Source organism: Chenopodium album, chromosome 2 (genome assembly GCF_948465745.1).
Source record: "Chenopodium album chromosome 2, dcCheAlbu1.1, whole genome shotgun sequence".
Classification (NCBI taxonomy): domain Eukaryota; kingdom Viridiplantae; phylum Streptophyta; class Magnoliopsida; order Caryophyllales; family Amaranthaceae; genus Chenopodium; species Chenopodium album.
In genome coordinates, this window is record NC_137835.1 from 30208534 (window position 1) to 30234239 (window position 25706).

Here is a 25706-nt window from a genome sequence, read left to right on the forward strand (position 1 = left end):
GTGAAAATGCATAAAGGAACACGACCCATACAATTAAGATGGAAGGTGGTTTATAAGTTGGTAAACACTATAGACTCATCTTTTAAGAAACAAATAGTCGATGCTCAAAAATATGAGCAAGGAGGAGGTCCTAAGAAGAAAATTACACCTATAAAGGTAAATCCTAATGAAATTGAAATTGAAAAAACTTGGGAAGAATTCTTTATGAACCCTACAGTTAGTAATAGATCAAGTAAGATGTTAATTGATGAATCAGGACTACTTCATATTGGAATGAATACAAAGCCTAAATTACAGAGAAATCTGAGTTTTAAAACACCAAGTCTAAGTAGACAAAATTCAACAATAATAAAAATGAAAAAACAAGGTGATGAAAAGCCAGAAGAGGATGAAGAAGAAATATTAGTTCTACTAAAGAAACTAAATGAAAAATATGAAAGCAAAAAAGCCTTAAAACAATTGGCAAGGCATAGCATTGATATGGGATCATGTTCTAATTTCGAGTTAAATGAAGATCCAAATAATCCTATTGATAAAAGGAAGGTAATTGGATATAAAACCAAAACTGTAAGTGAACCAGTATATGAGGATGAAGTTAATATGCAAATGAAAGCTTGTAATGAAATATCTAGTACTAATCCTAATAGCATTTATATTCCAATTGATATATGCATTGAGGATTACAATAAATATAGACTATGTGCATATATTGATAGTGGTTGTTCTACATGTTTTGGAAAGAAATCATTATTTCCAGAATTCTTGTGGAAAAAGGCCAAAAATCCTATGCAAGTTAGAATTGCTAATAATAGTGTCATGATGCATACAGAGATAATTGAAGATTTAAAAATAGAAATTGGAGGAGTTCAATGTGTTATTCCCATTTTATGGGCAACTAATCAACCTAGTCATGATATGATAATAGGAAATAATTTTCAAAGATTATACTCCCCATGCACTCAAACTATTGATCAAATAATCTTTACTATTAATGGTCATTCTGTCCCCATACAGAAAATAACAAAGGCATATACTCATCAGACAATGGAATTTACGCGCAGCCAGCGTGGTGATAGGGTTACTCCTACACAACGAGAGGTTGCACTTAGAATTTCTGAGTGTGATTCATCATTAATATATCAGATAAATAAGCAACAAGAAAAACTATGCGAAAAATTATATTCAACAAATCCTTTATAACATTGGGAAAAGGATAAAGCATTTGCTAAGATAACTCTAACAAATCCCAATAAGATTATTAGAGTGAGACAAATGGTTTATACCTACCAAGATATTCAGGAGTTTGATGAACAAATAAAAGAATTGCTTAATAAAAAGCTAATTAGGAATAGCAAAAATCCTCATAATAGTCCAACATTCATGGTAAGAAATCATGCAGAAGAAAAAAGAGGTAAAGCTAGAATGGTTATTAATTATAAACAACTAAATGATAATACTGTTTTTGATGGCTATTATATTCCTAATAAAACTGTGTTATTTAATAGAATACAAGGAGCCACATGGTTTTCTAAAATGGATTGTAAGAGTGGCTACTGGCAAATTAAAATGGAAGAAGAAAGCATTCCTTTAACTGCATTTAGTGCCCCTCAAGGGCATTATGAATGGCTAGTAATGCCTTTTGGATTAAAAAATGCTCCACAAATATTTCAGAGAAGAATGGATAATATTTTTAGAGAACTTAATCATTGTTGTTTGGTCTATATAGATGATATTCTAATATTCGCAAAAGATTTAGAACAACATAAGAATGATCTTAAAGCAGTAACTCAAAAATGTGCAGAGCATGGTATAATCCTTGGAAAGGATAAATGTGTTTATGCTAAACAAGAAATTGAGTTTCTTGGATTAGAAATTAAAGCAGGACAAATAATATTGCAAAAACATATTTTAGAAAAGATTGAAAAATTTCCTGATAAAAGTGAAGATAGAAAGCAACTAGAAAGGTTTCTAGGATGTTTAACCTATGCTTCTGATTTTATAGAAAATCTTGCTTTATTAAGGAAGCCATTACAGAAAAAACTCAAGAAAGAAATAACTTGGAACTGGAAGGAAAGTGATTCCAAAATTGTTCAAGATTTAAAAGCTATGTGTAAAGACCTTCCTGTACTAACACTACCTACTAGTGAAGATGATTTAATCCTTGAAACAGATGCTAGTAATGAGCACTGGAGTGCTGTGTTAAAAATAAAAGAAGGAGAAAGACTTTGCAGATATAGCAGTGGAAGTTTTAACAAAGCCGAGTTAAACTATCCTACAATGCAAAAGGAAATCCTTGCAGTTATTAGAGGGAACGAGAAGTTTTTAATCTTCTTAGCCCCTAAACAATTCTTAATAAGAACAGATTGCAAAGGCATACTCGGTTTTGTTAAAAAGAATTTGTCGTCTAATATGCAAGCACAAGGGAGACTCCTGCGTTGGCAATTATGGCTTAACCAATTCTCTTTTACTGTTGAACATATACAGGGAACAAAGAATTCTTTGGCAGACAGCTTGACTAGAGAATTAGCTAATGTCGTCCAAGAAGCTCAAGACTACACAAAAACCTCCTGCATACCAACTTCAAAAGATGGATGTAGAGAGGAAAACTCTCATTGATGAGACCGAGAAGGCAATGGAGCGGGTTTCACCCTCCAGTTGGGCCTTAATGCAAGGCTTGATCATATCAGCAAAACAACGTTCGCGAGATGGTTTAATTAAGGGTTGCCATCGGGCAGTCCAAATGATTTTGATGTTCGAGATAACAATTATGTTATTTCAGCTCGTTCCTGATGTACGAGATACAATATTAAACAAAATAAGAGATAATGATTTTAGGACATGGTACGAGTTGGTGGCTACAAGGTCTAGTAAATTCTTTGATCTTCGAGATCTATGGGGAGAAAGAGTAGAGTTTCCCAAAAACTCTAAAGTTGCATCATTGCGAATCTACCCATATCCTCTTAATAAAAATGCTTCATTCATTAATATACATTACAAGGCTTGGGATTATGGAATGGTACATGATTTTTATGAATTCCCTACTCCTAATGACTCTTTCTTTCCAAGACTTACAAAGTTCCAGCAGTACGCATTCAACAAGGTTCGAGAATATTGTGATGACAAAAAAGACGAATTTCGGTTAAGCGTAAAGGTACAATGTGCTAATATCGAAGTTAAAGAAGGAAAAGTTAGTCTTCCGCATTACTTAATAGTATTTGGGGGAGTGAGGTATTGCAAAGATCCCATACTAATTCGTCAGAAGACGGTTAGAAATCCAACTGAAGCAAGAGCATTGGGATTTTTCTACATTTCACAATATCTTAACGATTTTATAAAAAGGAAAGAAATTCCTCTTGTCATATTTCGTGTTGGTAACACAACAATTGTGGTGCCTAACGAGATGAAAGAATATTTAGTAGATGGCATAAACAATACCGAGTCAATCTACAAATATTTAGAAGATATCGAAAGAGGAAAGTTTCTGTCATTTGAAGGCTATGAGTGTCTGTTTGAAGCATTCATGAGTTGGGATGAAGAGTATGCAGCCAAATGTGTCGCAGACCTTTGTAGAGAGAATCCTATTTACGAAGACAGTAAAGATAGTGAGGGAGGCCTACAAGAAATGATGATGGATGAAATTATGAATGCATGAGCCCACACCAGCAATAATTCAAGGCATCTTTACTGTAGCCACGTTTTATTAATTGTTTCTGTCTTAAAGTATCTTTGTAAAAAAGCAATGGTGTAGAATTGCTTGCTGAGTCAGGATAAGGATCCTATGTAAGTTTGCTTCCCTATATAAAGGGAATTAGGTCAAGAAGTGAAGGCAGAGTTGGAAGAGTTAGCTAGAGAATTGCTCTGAAAGCATTAGAGAGTCCTCTAGAGAAAAATACTCACCTTAAGAGACAGATTGGTTCTCCATCTCTCTTAAAGTAGAGAAAAACTCTAGTTCAGCTTATGTCTGTTTAAGCTTTCAGTTTGTGTGTTTGTTGTAATATATGAGTGTTGTAATCTTTTCAAATTAAATAAAAGTTTCGTTCAAGAAGGGAACCTTATATGAGTGTTATCCTCTTGAACCTTATATATCAAATGAGTTATAAGTCTATTTAGTTCCATCATAAACACAATAAGGATTGTCTAATTAGAGATTACGGTCTAAGGTAGGAAACGAATTAGATCTGTGTTGAGCCTGATCTAAGGAAGACAGGGTTGGGGTTAGCTACCTTGATAAAGCCGGGAGCTCAGAACGCCGGAGGTTCCATTGTCGACTAAGTTTTGGTCAAAACTCTCTAGTTAAATGACTATTATTGCGAAGCATGGTGGGCTTTTAAACTGTTAAAATAATTTATTTTGATGTATAAGTAGTAGAGTTGTGATAACTAGTACCGTTAAAAGTCATTTAAAGTAATTATCAGATCGGATTATAGTAAAAATCAGTGTATTATTAAAAGCTGTTATTTTAAATTAAGGTACTGTTATTAATTTATCAAATACTGTTATTAAGTCATTAAGTACTGTTATTTATCTTAAATAAAAGATATCCAAAAAAAAAAAAAAAAAAAAAAATTGACGTCACTTGGTATTGGGCGGGGTAGCCTATACCGGATAGCGGTCCATCATCCCCCCTCGTACAAATCACTCTAAAACAAACTTCCTTTTGTTCTGAATATTCTCACCCATATAATATAAAAAAACATTTACTAGTATATAATATAATAAATAACAAAGTAACAAAACCCAACCTAAATACTCCGTAATATTCGCTACCCAAGGTTTTATTATTATCATTTTCATTGTCACCGCTTTCACTACCATTCACCGTCTCAACAGTATCAATGGCGGAAGCAGTCTGCCCTGCGCATTGCGCGGCATGGGCCCGCGACTACATTGGCTATTGCTTATGCACTACCAGTGACGCCGTCTCTCTATCCCTTGGTTTGGCTAGTGTTATTAGTTGGGGTGTTGCCGAAATCCCTCAAATCATCACTAATTTTAAGACTAAATCCACCGAAGGCCTTTCCTTTGCTTTCTTGCTTACTTGGATTATTGGGTATTTTCTTTCTCCTTCTTTCTGTTTTCATAATTGTATTTGTTATCAGTAGTATCATATGCTTGCGAATAATGTGTGAATGGAATAATGTGTTAAAATAAACGGAGCCTTAATTTTACTCTGTTCGGAACATTGTGGAATAATTCGATATGAATGTATTTGATAAGTTACTGTGGGTTGAGACTTGAAAGTGACATTTAGGTAGATTTTGTTATTAATTATGAGGTACTCCTAATAAATACTTAGTAAAGTAGAAAGGGATTGTAGGACTAAATGAGTTGGATCAATCTTTTAATTAAAGGTGTCTCGAAAAGGAAAATGGGTAAATCTTTAAGGGAAGGAGAGAGTAACTTATTATAGTCAATTATTGTTTGTCGGCCTTACCTACTAATTAGGTAATCAAGTTTAGGAGCTATGTACTTCCATTGTTAGATGATAATGATAATAGTGTTTTATCTTTTTTGAGATTGTTTGGGTTTGATTATACTTCCAGCCCATAATTTATGTATTTGCATGTGGTAAAAGTCACTAAGCTTTGTCACAATGCTGGAATAAAGATCAGGTTTTGTCTTATATATATGTAGTACCTGGGCTGTGTACTTTAGAGATAAGATTAGTGGTACCCTGATACAATTATGAATAATATTAGCATCTTTTTTGAAAAGTGTTAATGGCAGCTTTTACAAATTTCAGTGTTTAGCTATTTATCATTTTATCTAGCCTGTCTAGCAATTAATGTAAATGTTCCTCTGCATATTGCAATGACAGTACTATCAAGAAGGGAAAATTAGGATTCTTTTATGGCTTTAATTTAGCTCATTTTTTCTTTCTTTTTTTTTTTTAATTTTTTATTTATCTCGAAAATTGATAGGGGCCTTGAATTATTCTGTGTGAACAACATTTGGAATGTATTATAGAGGAAATTTCATTTACTAGATTTAGCCATCAAAAGGCCCACAAGTGACCTAATGCTTCTCCAGGAAAACTAACTCTGTTCTCTAAAGGCTTTTCTAGTACTCCATATAAGTTTGACTATTAATAGCTCAAATAATGTATTGTATAAGTTATATAAAGGTTATAATCCAAAATTACATACTGAGAAAAATCTAACAAGATTTGCATGAATATGTTTTTTTTGTATGTATGAATTACAAATGATGGTTAAGGTTGAGTTTGTGAAAAGATATGGCCCCACTATTTCTCACATTTCTATAAATAAAATACACACCTCCTACTACATCTACCTTAATATTCCATTATTTCCTTGTATGTCTATTTTTCATATGAAATAATATTGCACTATCGCCTTTTACCTCTATTTTTCTAATCTAATAATAATTGATAACCAAATAACTACTTATCTACAATAGTACGTGCCATGATAAGTGCTAAAAATATGGACAGAGGGAGTAACAATATCCAATATTATAATCATGTTTCTTGTAAATTAGTTAAGGATGTGGTCATAAATGATTAACTTTGACCTTGAAAAGGCAAACGGATCAACTAATTTGAAACGGAGTAGGTATTAACCAAAACCGTGTGGTGGGGTAACCGAGGGTAAAATAATTTTCTTTGCAAAAGTAGACCAAAGCAAAGAAGTAAATCACTGAGGATTGGACACAAATGAAAAAAGTGGGAAGATCTTTGAATAATTAAATGAGTATTCAATCAATTTCTTGCTTAAGCAGTTAAGCCACCTCTCATTTTTATTCCTAATCAATTTCCTTGATCCTTATATGTATTTATCTTCTCAAATGGGAGAAAAGAACCTGAGAATCAAAGCTATGGTCCTCTGGTATCTGAAGCTCACTGTGTTTTCAACACAACAATCAAGATTGGCTACTCTCATTTTTAGCTTAGAAATTATCTTAGTAAAATTGATTGTTTCATATGCGACTCCATAGAGGTTCAGCAAGTCAGCAAAGTATAGGTAGACTCTTATCTTAGTGTGTCTAAGCCTCTATGGTGTAAACGCGACTTGCTTAATGGGTTAGTGTCTGGATGTTGCTTAAATTTTTCAATTTGAGTATGGATATGTTAGTATCAATGATGAAAAAAGTTACAAATAATATCGTCTTGTAGTAACTCAGATCATATTGTGACTTGTGCATTCTAAAATCAGACATCAACTAAGTATTTATTATGAGACTTTTAAGTATTAATTGATGATTTTTTTTTATAGGGAAGCATTAAGTGGTCTTTTTTTTTTTTTTTTTTGGAGGGAATTATTAAGTGGTCTTTTATCCAAGAGATGTGGCTTTATTTGTTTTATTTTTATTTTTTATTTGATTGTAGGAGTTAAGGAAACGGATAATCTCTATAACCCTGGATCATAATATCTTGTGGTCTTACCTGGACATGTTTAACTTATCTGTCTGCACTTACTGTGATTCCAGTCTTACTTTTTGTTACCCTTTTTATAATTGCAGGGACTTTTTCAACATGTTCGGCTGCTTGCTAGAACCAGCTACTGTAAGTTTCTCCTTTAAAATTTTCATTGCTAATTATTCTGTATTTCCTCCTTTCGCATCCATGATGCAGATTTATTTATTAAAATTTGAAAGTCCCATCTATGAAATTTGCTCACAAAGAACTTCAAATAGATGTATCTGTTTCTTGTTGATCTTTGGCCTCTCGAGTTGTAATTCTACGTACTGAGCTGTAAAAGGAAAAAAAGGGAAACTAGCTACCTCAGTTCATTGTTAGCCATGACCATATTTAGGGATTTGCTTCATGCTCCTCGAGGCAAGTAAACAAGGTTGTTCCCTTGATGCAAACCTCTCATAATCTGACCCCTTTCTTGGTTGAGCCTAACCAGTGTTACGTAATTTGCTCTCCCCTCTCCCCCACCCTCCAAAAAAAAACCCTCTGGACTGAAAAAGGCAAATTGTACTAGCAACCCTATGTAACAACTTAGGCAGTGATTGCAAACCCGTACGCGAATTAGGTAACACTGTACCTTACTGTTGTTTAGTTGCTTGATTCTCTTCCTATCTCTCTCCCTTTCACGTCCTTGTATTCAGTTTTTATAAATAATGTGGATCAAATGGCTGTGTAGTCTATACCTTGGTGCAATTATGGGCTTTGTACTAACTTGAATCTGAACTACAATTCAGATCAAGTGATTCTGAAATCAAGTGTTATTTTGTGTTTCTTATATCCAAAGACTTGACAACCCCCTCCCCCCAACTCTAAAAGAATACTAGGATTTAAAATCTGAAATCTGAAAGTATACGGTTTTTGATCTTTTTTTACTTTTTATGGTTATTACAATGGAGGCTATATATATATATATATATATATATATATATATATATATATATATATATATATATATATATATATATATATATATTTTATTCCATTCTCCAAGGTTGCTCCTCACGATGGCCTATCAATGGCTTCTTAAACTTCTTTTGACGATGCAAACTCATTGCACATCTATGTCTTCACAGACACAAATTCCTTTCCAATCGGACAGTTTAAGTCCTTTAAGACCATTTTATAGTGACTGTAATATGTTTAGTCGACTGTGATAAGTGATAACCATGGCTTAACTGTCCAATCAATATGTAGTGTGTATTTGCCATCTGGACTCTAGGTCATTAGAATTCTAAACAGAATTTGATGTTGGTCATGCACATTGTACTGAGCTTTTCCAGCTAGACACCTTGTGAAAGCTTTGTAGTTAAAGCCATTGAATAGATGCATGTGAGACTTGATTGCTTGCAGATTAAACTTGTTGACCTTAGAGCCTAGGTTTATCACTCATCAAATTCAGATCTTGTATTTTTGAATGTTAGAGAAAACTCCCTGTTGGATAGTTTCTATTAAAGCTTGATTTTTTTTTTCTTGGTCAGAGTTTTTAAATCAAGAAGAAGAAGTTCTTCTTTTGATTGGAATTCTTAGATTTCCATATTGATGACCATTTATCTTTGAAATGCTTCACACTGACTGTAGACCTAGTGCTTCCCTTACTACACTTTTTTGTAGCAAGTCCTATGAAGCCTGGCTAATGTGTTTTTGGTCTTATTCCAAATCTTTGAACACCTAAGGTGTAGAATGACTGTATTTTCCTGCCAGAAACTATATAGACTAATTTATCCTTCTAAACTCATGCAGACAAATCCAGATATTCCTAGTAGTATAGAACCACTGTTTGTTCTGACCAATTCCTGAAAGACTTTTTACAAACTGTAAGGTATTAAAGTAACTCTGATAGTGCGCCCCTTATCCTGAAAGTCAGTAACCTTTTTTGAAAATATTGTAAACTTCATCATCAGAAATAGATCTCTTGTTTTCCTTCTTGCTCTTTCTCAATGAAAATTGTAGATATTTGGTTTTTTTACAATTTATGCAAAGAGGATATAAATATTCTATGCTCCACCATTTCCTTCAATATTCTATATCTTCCAAAATTATTTCTGATATAAGATGAGCATGGATTAATTCATGCACCATGGACTACGGTACATGCTCCTGCACAACGCTTCTTGAGTTCAAGGGTTTATACTCTTGAGCAGCTTAAAGCTCAAAGCTAGGCTTTCTCACTTTGTTAGAAAGTATCCATGAGTTGGGAATATGAAACTTAGGAGTTTAGCTACAAGTTCAAGGCTTCAAGCGAAAACATCTTTAGGTAGTCAAGTTAGCTGTTCAGATATAGTGTGATTATACATATGGAATTCATCAGACCCTTTTTTGTAAAAAGGAATTTTCATACCTTTCCATTTATAGATGTTAATTGAAATTCCAGCTGTTTAAGGATGAGAAAGTTTCCTTTCCATGGACTTTGTTTATACTTGACACCTATCCTTCTTCATTTGAGCTCAATTGTAAATATAGTCTTGTTCAGATGTGGCCAATGTAGCATAATACTTAAACACTTTATCTCCTTTCTTCTCCCAATGGTTATCTTATGTAGATGAAAGGGTTTAGAGAATTTGAGCTTGAGTTGTTGGGAGGTTTGAGAATAACTTTCATTCATAATCCATTGGTCCGATTCAGATATCATTGCTTGCTGTTTAATTGTTCTAAGTTTTATGCTTCTTGAATTTAAGTTCCTGATCTTGTTGAATAAATCTTAGTTGACTGATAGTTCACTTTTCTTTGTGCAGCTTCCTACACAATTTTATATGGCCTTGGTAAGAAAGTGTCCATATATGGAGTAATTTATGTCTTTCTGCTTTGTTCTGTTGACTTCACTCAGCATTATTTATTTATTTATTTTTTGGCAGCTGTACACCGTGACTACCTTGACTCTTACATTGCAGTCTGTATATTATGGTCACATCTATCATCGATTAAAAAGTAAAAGACAATGCAACAAGGTTTGTACTTCTGCATCCTGTGTATTTGCTTATGTTTGTACTAATTAAGAAATATGTCTGGGTTTGTGAACTTAAGAGATTGTTGAAAGGGTATACAACTATGTTAAACATGATATGTGCTAGAGAAGTTTGTCTTTTGGGAAAATTTATGTGTCTTTGTAATCTAATGATTCTTCTTGATACGGCTTTCAAGTTGATAGAGGATTTGTTGGATCAAACAACATTGCTTAGTGATCACTTTGTTAGCTAACATCACCACTACTATGTTGTTATAACCTTGTAAATTACTACTACAGACTAAGTTTGTCTTTTTGTTTCTTCAACTCATCTTTGTAAAAACCCCAGCGTCCCTAAAAGTAGTTAGGTTTTAGATAAGGGCCAGGTTTATATAAAATTATATAAATGAACAATGACTTATTTTTTACTGATGTGCAGGATATGATGCCTCATCAGGTAGAAGTGGAAGGAGAGTATAATGTACATCGAAACGGTGGTGTTGAGAAACAAAATGGAAATTATGGCCACACACCAATATCCAGTGCAAATCAGAGTGGTGCTACAATGAGTTCACCGATTCCACTTCCTGGCATTCCACGTAGTCATTCTGCAGGACAAGATTCCTTTTACACGTAATCTGTTTGTCTACTTTTTGAAGGTGTTTCTATGCTTTATTATTCTTTTAGCCTAATCTAAAATTTTAACCTTCCAAATTATTCCAAATTCCAAAATCTCAGTACCTTGCTAGTCTTGAGCATGTGTCATAAGGTGTGTTTCATTTATTGAAAATAGGACCCCTTTTTTTTTTTTTTTTTTTTTTTTAACCTAGAGAAAGGGTTTTCTTTTTTTCTTTTTCCACCACATTATTCTCTGTAAATATCTTTGGTGTTTGCAGTTTGGATATCAGCATTTCATAGTTATGGGTTTTTATGTGCCCTTGAGGTCTTGACTTCTCCAAGCTTTGCCCACCCATTTTCAAAATTTCACGCTATACCCCTAAGGTACCTTTAATGTCTACGATGTAACCCTATCCTAATCCCTCCGTTCACTTTCTATTAACTTCAAAATAAATAAATTAAAAAAAAATTAAAAAAAACCCAAACACCTCTCTATCCTCCCTCACAACTACCCACCACTACACCTCCAGCCGCACCTCCATCCACACCACCACCGCACCCCTTACCGCACCACCAAGCTGCGCTCCTCTTTCCTCGACCCACCACCGCGCGCGTCACCCTCTCTCCTTTTCTCTCAACTCCTCGACCCTAATCTCCACCGTCATTCTTAGCTTCATGCCTAGATTTTCGTTCTTCATGCCCAGATTTTCGAGCAATTAAACCATATTCGTGCAGATTTTATTGGAAAAATCAATTAAAACAAGTTTTGTGTATTTAATTCCAATCTAATTGAACCAAAATTGATGATTTAACAATTAAAATCAAATTGGGGGAAAATTAGGGTTTTCAATTGTTTTGAACCAAATTCTTTGATTTTAAAACGAAAACAACAATTAACAACTTAATTTTGCTATTTGAATCCAATGAAACAAAAGCCCTAAACCAATTTGTCGAAATTTCAATTCGAATTCGAATTCAAATTAAATTCCTCTATTGCATTCTAACACTTTCTTTGGTGGTGCACTAGGTGTTCTGGGCTGGGGTGGTGGGGTTGTGATGGGTGATGGTAGGGATCGCTGGTGGGGTTCGGCTCACTGGTGGCCTGGGGTGTGTCGGTGGGTGGTGGGTCGTGAGGGCGGAGTTTTGCTGAGTTTTGGTGTCGGTGGGTGGAGGGTGGTGGGTGGAGTGTCGGTGAGTTTTGGTGGTGAAACATATAAACTAACGACAATAGTTAACGAAATTTAACGGTAGGGTTTGTTGGGGTGTGGTGAGTCCGACTCACCGCGGAAAAAACCTGAGCCAAGGATCCACTCGCAATAAATAAAATCACAAAAGCATAATAAATAAACACGAAGGGTGAAATAGGAAATATACCTTTGGAGCGTGCTTTGCTCGACCGAATGGGCTCTTACTTGAAAGCTTAGCCCCGAAAACACGAGAGCCTCCGACGGAGATCCACCCGCAAAAACGACTACCGACTTTTAGGTCCATTACCTCGAGGTTAGCGAGGTCCGACCAAAACCCGAGTATTATATGAGTTTAAGAGTTTTTGCAAATGCAATGCTCTATTGAACTCCTACTTAAGCAAAGAATTCTCAAGCCATGCTTTGGCTATTTATAAGGAAGGATAACTTGTGAATTCCACTCATCTTTTAATGTGGGACTTTTTCACAAAAAGATCCCACATGGAAAGATTGATGAATTCAACCCTTAGTTAAATAAACCAAGGAACAAGTAACAAGTGTCACATGGTTAGGTGAGGACCACTTTCTCAGTTGGTCCCCAAGGCATTTCACATGCATTGTGAACTAACCATGTGTCTCCTAACCTTAAGCCCCAAGTTGGGTTCGGTTGGGCCACTTTCTTTTGGCCCGTGTCCATGACCCATCACCCGGGTCCAAGGCCCTTGCCACATGCGCTGCCAACGTGGCGCGCTACCATGTGGCATGCTGCCACTTGGCGGCTGCCAACGTGGCTGCCACATGCGCTGCCACGCGTGCATCCACATGGCGTTTTGCCATGTGTGCTTCTATTTGGCGCTCTTTCCTAGCCTTTCGCGTGGCTAGGATTTTACTTGTTACTTGAAGTATTTTCCCGTCTCACCAAATCTTAAATTTTGGCTCGACATTTGAGATTCTCCGACGCTCGGTTTTGACGCTCTAAGCTCGAATTTCGGACGTCTAAATATTTATTACTCGGGCGACTCATTAATTTCTTCCGAATTAATTCGTCGAGTCGGTTCGTTCATTGCTTGGGTGTGACTGTTATACCCTAAATTTTTCTATTTTAAGTTTCGGGACGAAACTTGTTTTAAGGAGGGTAAATTGTAATACCCGAATTTTTTATGAGTTTATATAATGTATTTTATAAATAAAATAGTTTATTTTATCTATTAAATAACTTTACTAATCTCATATTTTATTTTGGAGTTCGAAAAGTTTTAAAACCCTATTTTATTTCAATAGCACTGTACAGTTTAAAAAGTACATAAACTATTTTAAACCCTATAAGTATTTTTAACCCTTAAAAGATACTTATTATATATATTTTTTTAAAAAAAAACCTTATATTTATATATGCATATACGTTAAAAAAAAAAAAAACAGGCAATGTGATATTTTTTTTTATGCTCTTGTTCTTAAATTCTAAGTTTTCCGCACAAGTGTGAGTTTCGGCATCGAGAAGATCATTGTTTATGATGATTAATTTTGTTTCTTTTGCCCTTTTCATAAATCCACTGAAAGAGCTTTACTTGTAATTTGGTATTGTGAAGGTAATCACGTGTCTTCTTTTTTTGAGATGTTTGTTTATTACTCTTATTATTATGTGTAATCACACTATCAACCCTTAATTAGATCGTTTGTTTATAATTTGATTGTATTATTTATTTTATGTAATCACACGAACTTAATTGATTTTTTGATTTGTTTGATTATAAATTGTTAGTATTAATTGTACTCCGTATTGTTATGTGTAAATTTTATAATTTGTGAATTATATATGATCATGATTTATATGTATATGATTAGTGTGTGGTATTATATGATTTAATTGTCGCATTGATTGATTGTGTTATTTCTAGGGTTTTTAATGTTTTTGTTATAGGGAGTATTGTTTTATCAAGGTTTTAGGGTTGTTAATGCAGAGTATTATTTTTGGGTTGAGATTTGATTATATTTGGGTTATTAGTATTTTTTGTAAGAGTTGAGGTATTGTGATCAAATTGTCATGTTATTTGGGAACTCGTGCCATTATTGAGATACTATTTATTATCATGTGAATGGTTATTTGATCGATGTATGAGATCAAAAGGTTGAGAATTATTATTTTATTCTTGGTTTGAGGCTCGGCGTTATAGACCTTAGTCCTTGGCATGTTGGTAAGGAGATGGTAATCACGAGTTAAGAATGAGGTACAATCTTTACTATTTGTTTTTCTATGGTCCCCCTACAGTGGGAATTGACCCGTATGTGGTCTGGTTTTCTGGTTATTGGGAGTATTCAAGTTTTTATACTTGTTGGTTTTATTCGAATTACCCATGTCCAAGGCTAGGTATAGAACAAAGAGCATGGCACACTATTGGTTACGAGTTGAGTAAAGGATTATTGTTCGAGGTTGAGTTAATAAAGGTTATTTTTCAGAGTACAATGTGTAATGTAGTTTCGAACTACATTGTTTAATTGATCTAGTAATGTTAATTATTATATTATGATAAGTGGTGATTGTGTGTGTTGTTTTGTTGTGCTATTTGTGTTTGCGGCCATGTCTTTTTCTTATGGTGGCCCTGCTACGATCTATTTTGGAATTTGTCCTTAATGGTGAGCAAACAAGATTATTTAAGCAGGTTCAAGTGATCGTAGCTAAAGGAGCTCAAGTGATCGATTAGTTTGTTATAACGAGTTTGTAAAGTTGTATAAATAGCTCACTTAGTTTATTGAGTTGTATAGCTGGGATTTTGTAAGCCTTAACACTTGACAGATTGTTGAGTGTGGCGGTAATACCTCCGATTTAGGTGTATGCTTCCGCAAATATTATTTAAAGGTCGTTTATTTTCCTTAGATTCTTGTTTATTATTAATTAGTAAATCGGGGGTGTTACAGTGACCCGAAGGGTTTAATCAAGATTAAGCTGTAATTTTAATTATGCATTAATATTACTGATTGGAAGCGGCCTCCACCTAGGCATTCCGATCACTTGACCTTACTGAATATATTAGCTTTCTAATAATTCCTAACCCACTATCAGAATAATATACTTGTTCGAAGAATACCATTCCTTTCGTTGACACTAAAGATACCTTGGGGGTACAACGTGGAATTTTGAAAATGGGTGGGCACAACTTGGAAAAGTCAATACCTCAGGAGCACTTTATAGAAAAACCCTATAGTTATCTTACCTTTGTGCTAGTTAAATGTCTCATTTAAAGTTCTGACCTTGCTATTTGGTGAATATACCGACCTATCTCTCGATAAATATGTTGGCAACATTTAGTAGATACACTAGGGAACTAACTTCTAGCCTTCATATGTATGGTTTAAACTAAGTCACAGTTGCTTTCTTTGTTTTTGTTGCTGTTTGTCAATATGCTTGTAGCCTTCATATGCCATGGGTTTCGGTATTTGTTTAGGCTTGCACGCTTTCTTTTCTTTTTTTTTTTAAATTTTTTTTTCTTAATCTCCCTTCTATTTCTCATGTAATTTTGAGTTATTAAATGTGTTACTCGTGACAATTTATACTGAAAATGTCGCTTGCCTTTCCATTATGATATATGTTATGAAAGTTTTCAAGTTATAATTGTTCATCTCTTGTTGTTTGTATTAGTATATCTGTTGATGTTAGTTTTCAGTTACTTATTCTCATGAATACCATTTACGAAAATAGTAGTCGTGTACTTTTATTCTGGCAATAGATATTATGTGTAACCGTGGTATAGGTGGAAAAGTTGGTGCCACCAAATGCACTTTTTGAAGTTTAAATGTTCTAAACGGTTCAATTTTATCTATTTAGGTCAGCAAGATCTTTGTCGACAAGCCATACTCCAACAAGGAGGTCTTTTGCTGCACCATGGAGACCCTCTACCACAGTGGATGTTGAGGATCCTATTGAAGAGCCTTTGCTTGGTGGATCCTTGCCAACTAGGCCGATGCATCCGTCAAAACCAAAAAACCTTTTGTGTATTGTGAGCTTCAATCCTGCAACTTTTTTGATGTTAAGAACTACTCATGATTTTGTTGGGCTGCATGTCATTTAATTTTCCCACTCAGGTGCCTGCTTTAATTTTCATCGCTGGAACCCTGAATTTTACCCGTAGAGACACAAGGCTGAGTTTGGCTGTTGAACTACCAAACAGAAAGCTTTTGCAGGTAATATAGCATACTTCTATTTGTATGTTACTGAATTTTATAATTTGTTTTTGGTGTGGACTATCAGTGATAGATTCGACATCTCCAGTTCAAATATGTGTTCATCAGTGATCCTTTAGTTTATCTGCTGGCCTTTATATGTCTTACTTTCTCTTTCTGCTAAAGGCAGCTATATCAGTTTTGGAGTTATGCATTTCAAAGCTAATACACAACGGGCATCAAAAAGCAAGGGTTGGCAGATAAATTGAGCTAGTCTCACTTTTTTTTTTTTTTTTTTTTTTTTTTTTTTTTTTTTTGGGTTGACACAAGAGCTAGTCTCACTTAGATATGGACAAGTTCTTTCTATTTTTTGTTAGCTTTTGCATCTGAAGTTTTCTTATCTTGAAAAATACTAGGATAAATGACTGAAAATATCTTTGATTTTGTGGAGTCAACTCTTGGAATACTGAAATCGACTAATATGCTAATTTCGTGAATTCCCCAAATCAGAACTTATTATAGCAAATTGGAATTTCTGGAACAGTTTGAGTTTGATGGTGGGGCAAGCTGGACAACTTCAGTGTGACTGACTTGAATGCTAATGAAATTTCAGGTCAATGGTCAGCAGAAGATTAGCAGAAGATTACATCAGGTGTTGGTGAGGGAATAGGCACATACATGGGTTGGGCTATGGCAGTTATTTACATGGGTGGACGGCTTCCGCAAATTTGCCTAAATGTAAGATTTACTCACTGAAGTTCTGTATGCTTTTTATGGTTATGAATACTAGAAAAACTCCTTACTAACAATGCATAAGTACATCCTCCGTTTTTTAACAGTTGCAACACACTTTTTCATGGTTTTTATTTTAACACACTTTGAATGGGGCTGAGTGATTTTTAGGAGTATAATTAAGTGGGTTAGCTTTAAATCAAGGTAATAGTGGAACTTTCTCCAAATAAAATTTTCAATTATAGTGTGTTTAAATTTTTTTTGACATTTTCATTTAGGAAAGTGTTGCAAGTTTTACAAACGTAAGAAGTACATGCTAAGCAGTAGGAGTGAATCACAGTTCTATATTTTACTTCTCTTAATAATACTTGGTTGAACAAAAGTGCACATTGACCATGCTACATATCAGATTATGAATATCCATAAAAAGTAACGATGAACATCCAAATGCCTAGATAATGGATTAGGAAACAACTTCCTGTTCTCCAAAATAAAAATCGATCAACAAACTTCGCTGTGAAGATTTCTTGTTTCTTTCCATCTTAAAAAAAACATATGGATAGCAAGAAAAGCAGCTGACTGCAAGATCTTCTGCTCCTTATCCTTCTCAAGCCCAAAATAAGCAATATTTAAGGTGATCTGATTATAAGCTTGGCAGTATTCCACTTTCCGTATCTTAGAATATCTATGCTAAAGACATATGACTAGCTCACTGACAGGGTAAAGTCGTATCCCCTAATCAAAAGTAATTCCTAAATCCTCTAACTAATGTAGATAGGGAAGTAGGGTCGAATTCACAGAGAAACGAGTCTTTCTATTCCTAATTAATTAATATAATCTAGATTATGAAGTAACCAATATTTATATTTGAATAATAAACTAAACTACGGAGATCAAGAATAAGGAGAAAATAATATATAAAAGAATGTAGGGCATAGGTTCACCAATAAATAATATTCCAGGGTTGAATATAATAATCATTCATCAATGCATAATTAATCAGATTATAAAGGGCTTTCGCTACGTATTATAATCACACAATTAATTTATCGGTATTAAATCTCATCTTTCAAATCTCGACCTAACCATTTATAAATTAACTCTGTCGAATCTCGAATCAATATTGTCAAACTCATGCATAAAAGATCTGCCCAAATCTAGTCACAGAGCATTAAATCAATCAATAGGAAATTAATCTAGCATTGATAATTAACGACAATAAATTACCCCTTCATATTATTTATGGATCCCCACAAACCCTAGAAATAGAACTACTCACACATAATTAAAACTAAACTAATCAAAACAATATAAAGAATAATTATAAGCAATAAGAAATATAATTAAATAAAGAGAAAAAGCTAAACAAGTTAAGAACAAAATCTAGAAGCTAAAACTACAACTAAAACTACCTAATCTACCCCCTCCAAACTTACGTACTACCTCCTTATAAATAAGAAAAGTCAAAGCCTCCTAATCCCACTCAAACTATAAGTATTATCCAAACAATCATAAGCTGACAAAACCTATCTTAAAAGCTAATACAAGAAGATAATTTTTGCTCCTATTATCTCATCATTCTACCAACATTTGTAGAATTGTAGACCGACTTAAACAATCAAGCCAAACCCATAAGAAACTGGACCGCTTAAACATCACGCCCCTACACTGATGTGCTTCGTCCGATTGGGCCCTTTGTCTCCGGGTCTTTAATCTTGTCGTTTATGCAATTGATCTTTAGCTTGTAAATTAATCCTTCACCAAACTGAGCGCTTAATCACCAAATTAAATTTTCCTAACTCGGCCTTGGGCTTAAAATACTCTTCATTACGTACGATCATCTCTAATATTTTCATAGTGGCTCAATAATCTCGGGAATTGACATAAATATGCAAATTCCTACAAAATAATACCAACTCTACAAAAACACTAGAAAACGTATATTAGTAGTAAAAATAGCTCCGTAGAGCTCAAATAAGCACAAATATGACCATGGGACGGGGAATAAAAATATATATAAAATAGACTTATCACTCACAATGCTTAAACTATTGCTACCTATATATGAGGCATGAGATACCTCCATTTTTTATTCAGATGTTGCAGTTTGCTGCTGCTTTTAAGTTTATCTTATATGCTGTCCAAGAAAAGCCTCCCCCCTCTTTGGACATTTAGAGTTTTATAAAAGTTGGAAGCAGGAAAAATGAACTTTCCCTGTTTGTTGTAAGGATTCTTAACAACCTTACCCTTCCGGTAAAATATCCAAAGATACAATTCTAAACATTAAATAAGTATAAAAACTTTTTTGGCATTGCAACTTCTAGAAAACAAAGATAAACTATTTAAACAAGAAATACTTTAATGTAAGCAGTTATGTTATGGATTGAGAAAGGTTTTCTTGCCTAAGACTCTTCTTAGAGTTTAGTGCCTTCCTGTGTCTCTGGTCAATCTAATACTTGACTACTGAAGGAAGAGTTGTGGTACACAATGAATAGAAGTACAGACTCATGTTAGAAGCATTATTTATTATCAGTCAAGCATGGAAGCCACACGTTTTAAGGCCATACCACTGTTTAATAATTTTACACAAAAGGAATTTTAGTACTTGAACCAATTTATGCTTACCTACCAAGGAGATATCCTTCACATTGGATAGCCTGTAAGCAAGGTCCATCTTCTTAGAGCCTTCGTCTTTATGCCAATTATCAACCAGAACAATTTTTAAGTTTACAAGTAGATGCCACATTGTCAAGTGATCTCTCTTGTTTTTACATATTCCAAATAATAAACAGTTGCTATGTATGCATTCAAGCTTCTTACGTCTGCCCTCTGCATTATGGACCCTGATGTGCTATTCTGTGGGTAATTGGAGATGTTAATCTTTTAATATTAGTACATGGTACCTGTACAACTATGCATACTAAGTGTTTTTTCTCATAGCTAGCAAGTATTATACTCGTCTTGTAATATCTCAATAGATGATATTCCACTTGTGCCAGGATTAAGTATATTTACTCTCTTGCCGTCTGCTGCTCCTGTTTTTGGATTAATGCAGGACTGGGTATTTTGGTTTTCTTACACTAATCCTGCATCATTTACTTTAATGCACTTTCAATGAGAGGTCTTCTGTACAATGATGCTATGTGCTTGGAGTTTGGGGAGTGCACATCAGTAATAAACTAAGAAATTGCTAAGAGTAAAGTTTTTATCGTATGCCTTAGCTTTCTTCAAGAATTTTTTGTGTATAACACTATCGCCAAAGCATCATTGTCATCTGAATTCTGAATTTCTGATGTTTATACCATACTTTGTTTCGAGAAAGGGAGGCCTATAGAAGGAACTAAAACAGGATACAGTGTAGGGATCTACATCCACTCTTCTGCCCAACCCTCCCCCTTCTATACAGTAAACAATATTGAACCACATGGATGGTAAATAGACTGCATATCTGTTTAGATAATCCCTTAAAATGGAATCAGCACCATGAATAAGTGCAGATGTTGAGAGAAGCTTTTCACTTGTAATTCTATAAAGGAAAATTTCCACCTTGGTTCCCTGATGTTTGACATAATTCCACTTTGGTGTCCCGTGGTTTCAATAATACAACTTTATTTCTTGAGCTTATAAACTTTGTTTCAGTATGGCAAAGTTTGGTAATTTTACTTCGCTGTCCTGAAATTTATACTTTTCTTTTATTTGGTGCCCTAAAATATGTATTAATGCTCACTTTTGTAACTACAAATCAACTTCTTAAGTTTTATTTCATTGTAAGGAAAAAAATTTTGAAATTATAAAGAGTTTTTTTTTTTTTTTTTGAAATTATGTTTATGTTAATATTAATACTGACAGGGATGATAGATTACTCTTTATTTAAACAATTTTTCATTGTCTAATTTTCTCCTTGTATATATTATTACTCAGTTTTTTGTAGGAGAAATTATAGTAACAAAAGATTATTATTCAATAAAGGAAAAAAAAGTTATGTTAAATTTAAATTTGTTTACTAGAGAAAAGTTCGTGTTGAAATAGAATAAATATGTGTGAAAGAAATTTACTTGAAGAGGCTAGAAGAGTAGCGTTTTTTTTTTTTTTTTTTTTTTTTTTTTTTTTTTTTTAAATAAAAAAAAATAAAAAAATGACTAACGGAGTTAATCATGTGCAATAACATTGAACATTAATATAAGTTTTTTTTGGAGCAAAGTGCAATTATTAGTTTTTTTTTTTTTTTACTTGATTTTTTTGATGAAATAAGACTAAACAAATTACTATTCTTGTTTTGATTTACCAAATTACGGGGATCATAATGAAACAAAGTTTAAAAGCTCAGAGCACAAAGTGGAATTAGTGAAACCATGGGGGACCAAAGTGAAATTATGTCAAATCTTAGGCACTGGAGTGGAAATTTTCCTTCTTTGCTGCTCCTTGTGCGATAACTGCTAGAATAAGAATTTGTACAACAAGGCTAATGCTCCTCATTCCCAAAACCAGCTTCTTTTGTTTGTATATATTTGGGGCCCGAATTTAGAATGTCTAAGTCATTAATCTATGTACACCTTGTAATAAAGATACAGTTACATTTTCATTGTATGTTTTAATCCTTTTGCACCAATCAAGTTATCTTCATCCTCAAAATTTGCAACTTGTGAATTTTTACTATTAATCACATACTGATATATTTTTCAATTTTACAGTTTAAAAGGGGCCATGTTGAGGTAAGTACACTATACAGAGTTTATTTTTATTAATTCAGGTCTGGACAAACTGATAACCAATATTGAGCCATTTGAGTACTTTGTTGGATACAGGGGCTCAATCCACTGATGTTCATGTTTGCATTGTTGGGAAATACAACTTATGTGGCCAGGTATTTCTGATAAATATTAAATACTGAGTTTTTATTTGTTCATTGTTAAATTATTAAAAGAATTTTTTTCCTTTTTCTTTTGTAAAATCCTATCAAGTTATTTAGAGACCTGATGTGTTTTTATATGTTTGTCCCATTTGGTATCTACACAGTTTTCAATGCAACTTTGTAATTAAAATATCTCTAGCTACACATTACAAAAAACAATAAAATTGCATATCAAAAATCTAAAATTCGAGCCGAATCCAACAATATATGTTCTGAAATATATATATAAAAAAAACAATTAAATTACTAGATTCCATTTCCATTAGAATATCTCAAGATTTCAAATGAGACAAACAAAAGAAAACGAAGGGAGTAGTTTACTCCAACTTTTCTGAATGTTCATCTATTATTTTTGGTAGGATTGTATGAAAAGAGGGATGGATAAAAGATTGTTGACACATTTGGCTACTTTTCTTGTAGAAATTTAATTGCTTAGTCATGTAACATTTCTAGTTATCTCTCCCAACTTCAGCTTAACCCTTCATCCTTCCTAATTACTAATTTGCTGCCTATGATTATAATTAGTAAAATGCTCAACCTAGTCATCTATTATGGTCTTGAAAGAAGAAGGGGGGGGGGGGGGGGGTGGCAGTAATTTTTCCTTCACCATTATGCTTGTAGCAAGTGACTCAAATTTTTTTTTATGTTACGGGTCCTTGTAAAAACTTGTGCATAGTCATGGCACTGTTGCACTTCTTAAAAGCATGTTACAATTTTAAGTACTAATAGAAAAAATCTTGTTTGAAATAGAATTATAGATAATGGAATGCTCATATGCTATGAACATGATATGGGAGCAGCCACCAGCTATGCTCATACTGCTTTGGACATTTCCAGCTCCTGAGCTAGCTAGGCTGAAGTCTTTTACCAGTTTGTAAAATAACATCATTAAACAAAAAAAGCATAAATTATATTATATGGGAAACAAATTTCTTCTGCACTCCGTGAACTAACCATTATATTTTGTCCGCATTAAGCAGAAATTATAAGCTAATAATCTTTTCATGGTTAAAGGATGAAGACACGAGTAAAGCCTTTCTAAGAATCCTTTATCGGGTCAATGTACATAGTGACAGTGTTGCTTCTTATTAGGTCTTGTGATTGAAAATTAATAATTCTATTAGGCTTCCTACTACCCTAAGCTGCTGGATACCTTTTCAACATAATATGACATTAGCTGAGGGCACATGTGCATTTTTTTTTCCAGAAAATTCCTGTTAATGTTTGGTTCCAAGTGCAAGGATTTGATTGATCTATATAAGGTGGTGAATTCCTCTGTGAAAAATTGTATAAGATTGTGGGCTATGCTTTTACATGAATATATATATATATATATATATATATATATATATGCTCCCAAAACTATACATTTCTTTGCTGTCTGTGAATAATAGAATGTATAATATTTTGTCAGTTTTTCTATTTATTTTCGTAAGATACTTCTAGAGGGGGATTATTTATTTTCTTTATTGTTAACAACTCATAGACTCTAGCTGATGTTTAATGTTTATCATGCAGCATACTAGTTAATAGCTTGGAGTGGTCGAAGATTTTCCCAAACCTTCCATGGCTGGTTGATGCAGGAGGCTGTGCACTTCTTGACACATTTGTATCCTTAAGTATCATATATGGTGTTTCTTTGCCTAGAGATACTATATTCAATAGAATATCTAGAAGATCAATATATTTATTTTATTTTAAAAACCCCTTAGACATTTAAAATATTTTTGCAGATTCACTCCTTCCTAGTTCCTATCTTGTACAAAATCAATAATTTCACATTTCTACATCTGTTTTCAGTTTGGTAAATATTTACATTTATGTGCTTAGGTTCTGGGCAGTTGGCCTAAGTCAAAATTTTAAATGGAAGGAAGAATGTATGGCACATATAATACTTATCTGCGTATGTTTGATGCGGTTGTATTTGTTTCCTGAATTACAAGGCATTGTTGGGTCCTTAATCACTTTGATTAGATACTACTTCAGTTCGTATATTTTCTTCGTCAGCGATCATATCATCGTGGGACCAAGCAAAGCACAGAGACACACATTCTACATTGAGTTAGAACTTTACTCTTTCAAGTAGTTCTTTCCTTATTTTCACATGCCTTCATATAGGATCAATGTCATGCTAGATCATTTTGACCCCGGCATTTTGAGCATATTCATTGAATGTATATGCTGATCTTGTAGATTCTAGTTACATTTTTTATTTATTTGTTTTAATAGGCAAAATTGGGATTTAGCTTCTTTACATAGTTTTATCACATTTTCTCACTTTTGGTCTTGTTTAGTCTTATCTTGATACCGGTATAATTTTGTGGAATACAATTTAGCACGAAACCTAAAATAAATCTATGAGAATAATTTATTACTTGACACTAACGAATCAATTATAAATATATATATTTTCTCCTGTCAAAAAAAAAAAAGTATATATTTTCAATAAGGCATAATTCTTTAATATCATTTTTGATACCGCATATAATTTCGTGAGAAACTACCTTATAAAAATCGATATTGTGAAAAATTAACATAGATAAAAAAAAATAAAATAAAAATTGGTAATTAATTACCTCATGAAGCATAAATTGTTGTAAAAAAGTACCATTCGCTGGTTTCCGTGAGTTTGACTATTGCCAGCATTGACTTTTTATTTTTTTAATATTTTTTCCCTCCTTTTTCTCTCCATTTTCACCCAAATTTTTTATATCTTCCTTGTAATTTTTTTCCTTCTCTCTTCTCTAGGCCCTCATGATTTTCTCATTTCCTTCATAAATTACCCACCAAAACCCAAATTTCTCTCCCCTCATCTTGAAGAAGACCCAACCCAAAAAAAAAACCCAAATTGGTGGATTGGACTCTTGATTTTACTTTAAACTAATTGTTTTGCAAACTCTTTTGAGAATATTGCTCATTTGTTACAAGTGAGATAAGAAATGCAAATTCTTCAAGGTTTTGATGTTGTTTGCCATAGATGATGCTTTGTTTTTTTAGCATGTAATTAATGTGAGAGGAGGAGAGAAAAAGAAGCTAAGTGAATGTTTTGCAGGGACTAAGGAAAGGCATTTGCCAATTTATTTGTAGGGGAAGAGTTAGAATAGAATGTGGCGACTTAGCGCCTATCAATTACTCGTAGTAATCATCAACTTCCTAACATTGGAGGGAAAAAGGAAGTAAAAAAAGAAAAAGAAAAAAAAAAAGAAAGAAAAGTTAACGTCGGTAAATAGTCTAACTCCCAGAACTCGGCAAAAGGTACAATTTTACAACATTAAATGCTTTGTAAGGTAGTTTTTTACACCATTTTCTATACAAGGCTATAGCACTTATATCTGAATCGTAACTATTGATGTAGTTTTTTAGGCAGTCTGATGACGAGAGGTTAGCTATTAGTTACTGACATGAGCTGGTTTTAATAGCTACTTGTATTTGTAATATCTATTAGCTACTCAACCTCCCTTTTTGCCCCAAACCAATCCTAACCAAACACTATAGTTTAGCTAGATCTTTTTTTTTTTTTTTTTTTTTTTTTTTTTTTTTTTTTATTTTGATAATTTTGTTCGTAAACACAAAAATGATACACTATGAGGTTCATTTAACCATTTGTGAACACAGAGCCGTGGGACTGCAGTATATAGTATGTACCATATCCTCTTAACGACATCTATCGTACCACATGCTCAGAGCAATTGGTCCTGTCCAACCAAGCCATTTCATTCACATCTT

General features: G+C 33.5%; 1 pseudogene across 1 annotated transcript; it reads left to right on the forward strand.

The window, feature by feature from the left end:
- Nucleotides 1–4728: 4728 nt before the first annotated feature.
- On the forward strand, nt 4729–24234 carry LOC145597933 (vacuolar lysine transporter YPQ1-like; annotated as a pseudogene). The gene is made up of 12 exons (XR_014103458.1): nt 4729–5050; nt 7483–7525; nt 10168–10194; nt 10288–10380; nt 10816–11009; nt 16002–16173; nt 16259–16357; nt 16950–17074; nt 21760–21780; nt 21874–21932; nt 23499–23589; nt 23955–24234. The product of XR_014103458.1 is annotated as a vacuolar lysine transporter YPQ1-like (transcript).
- The last annotated feature ends 1472 nt before the right edge of the window (nt 24235–25706 follow it).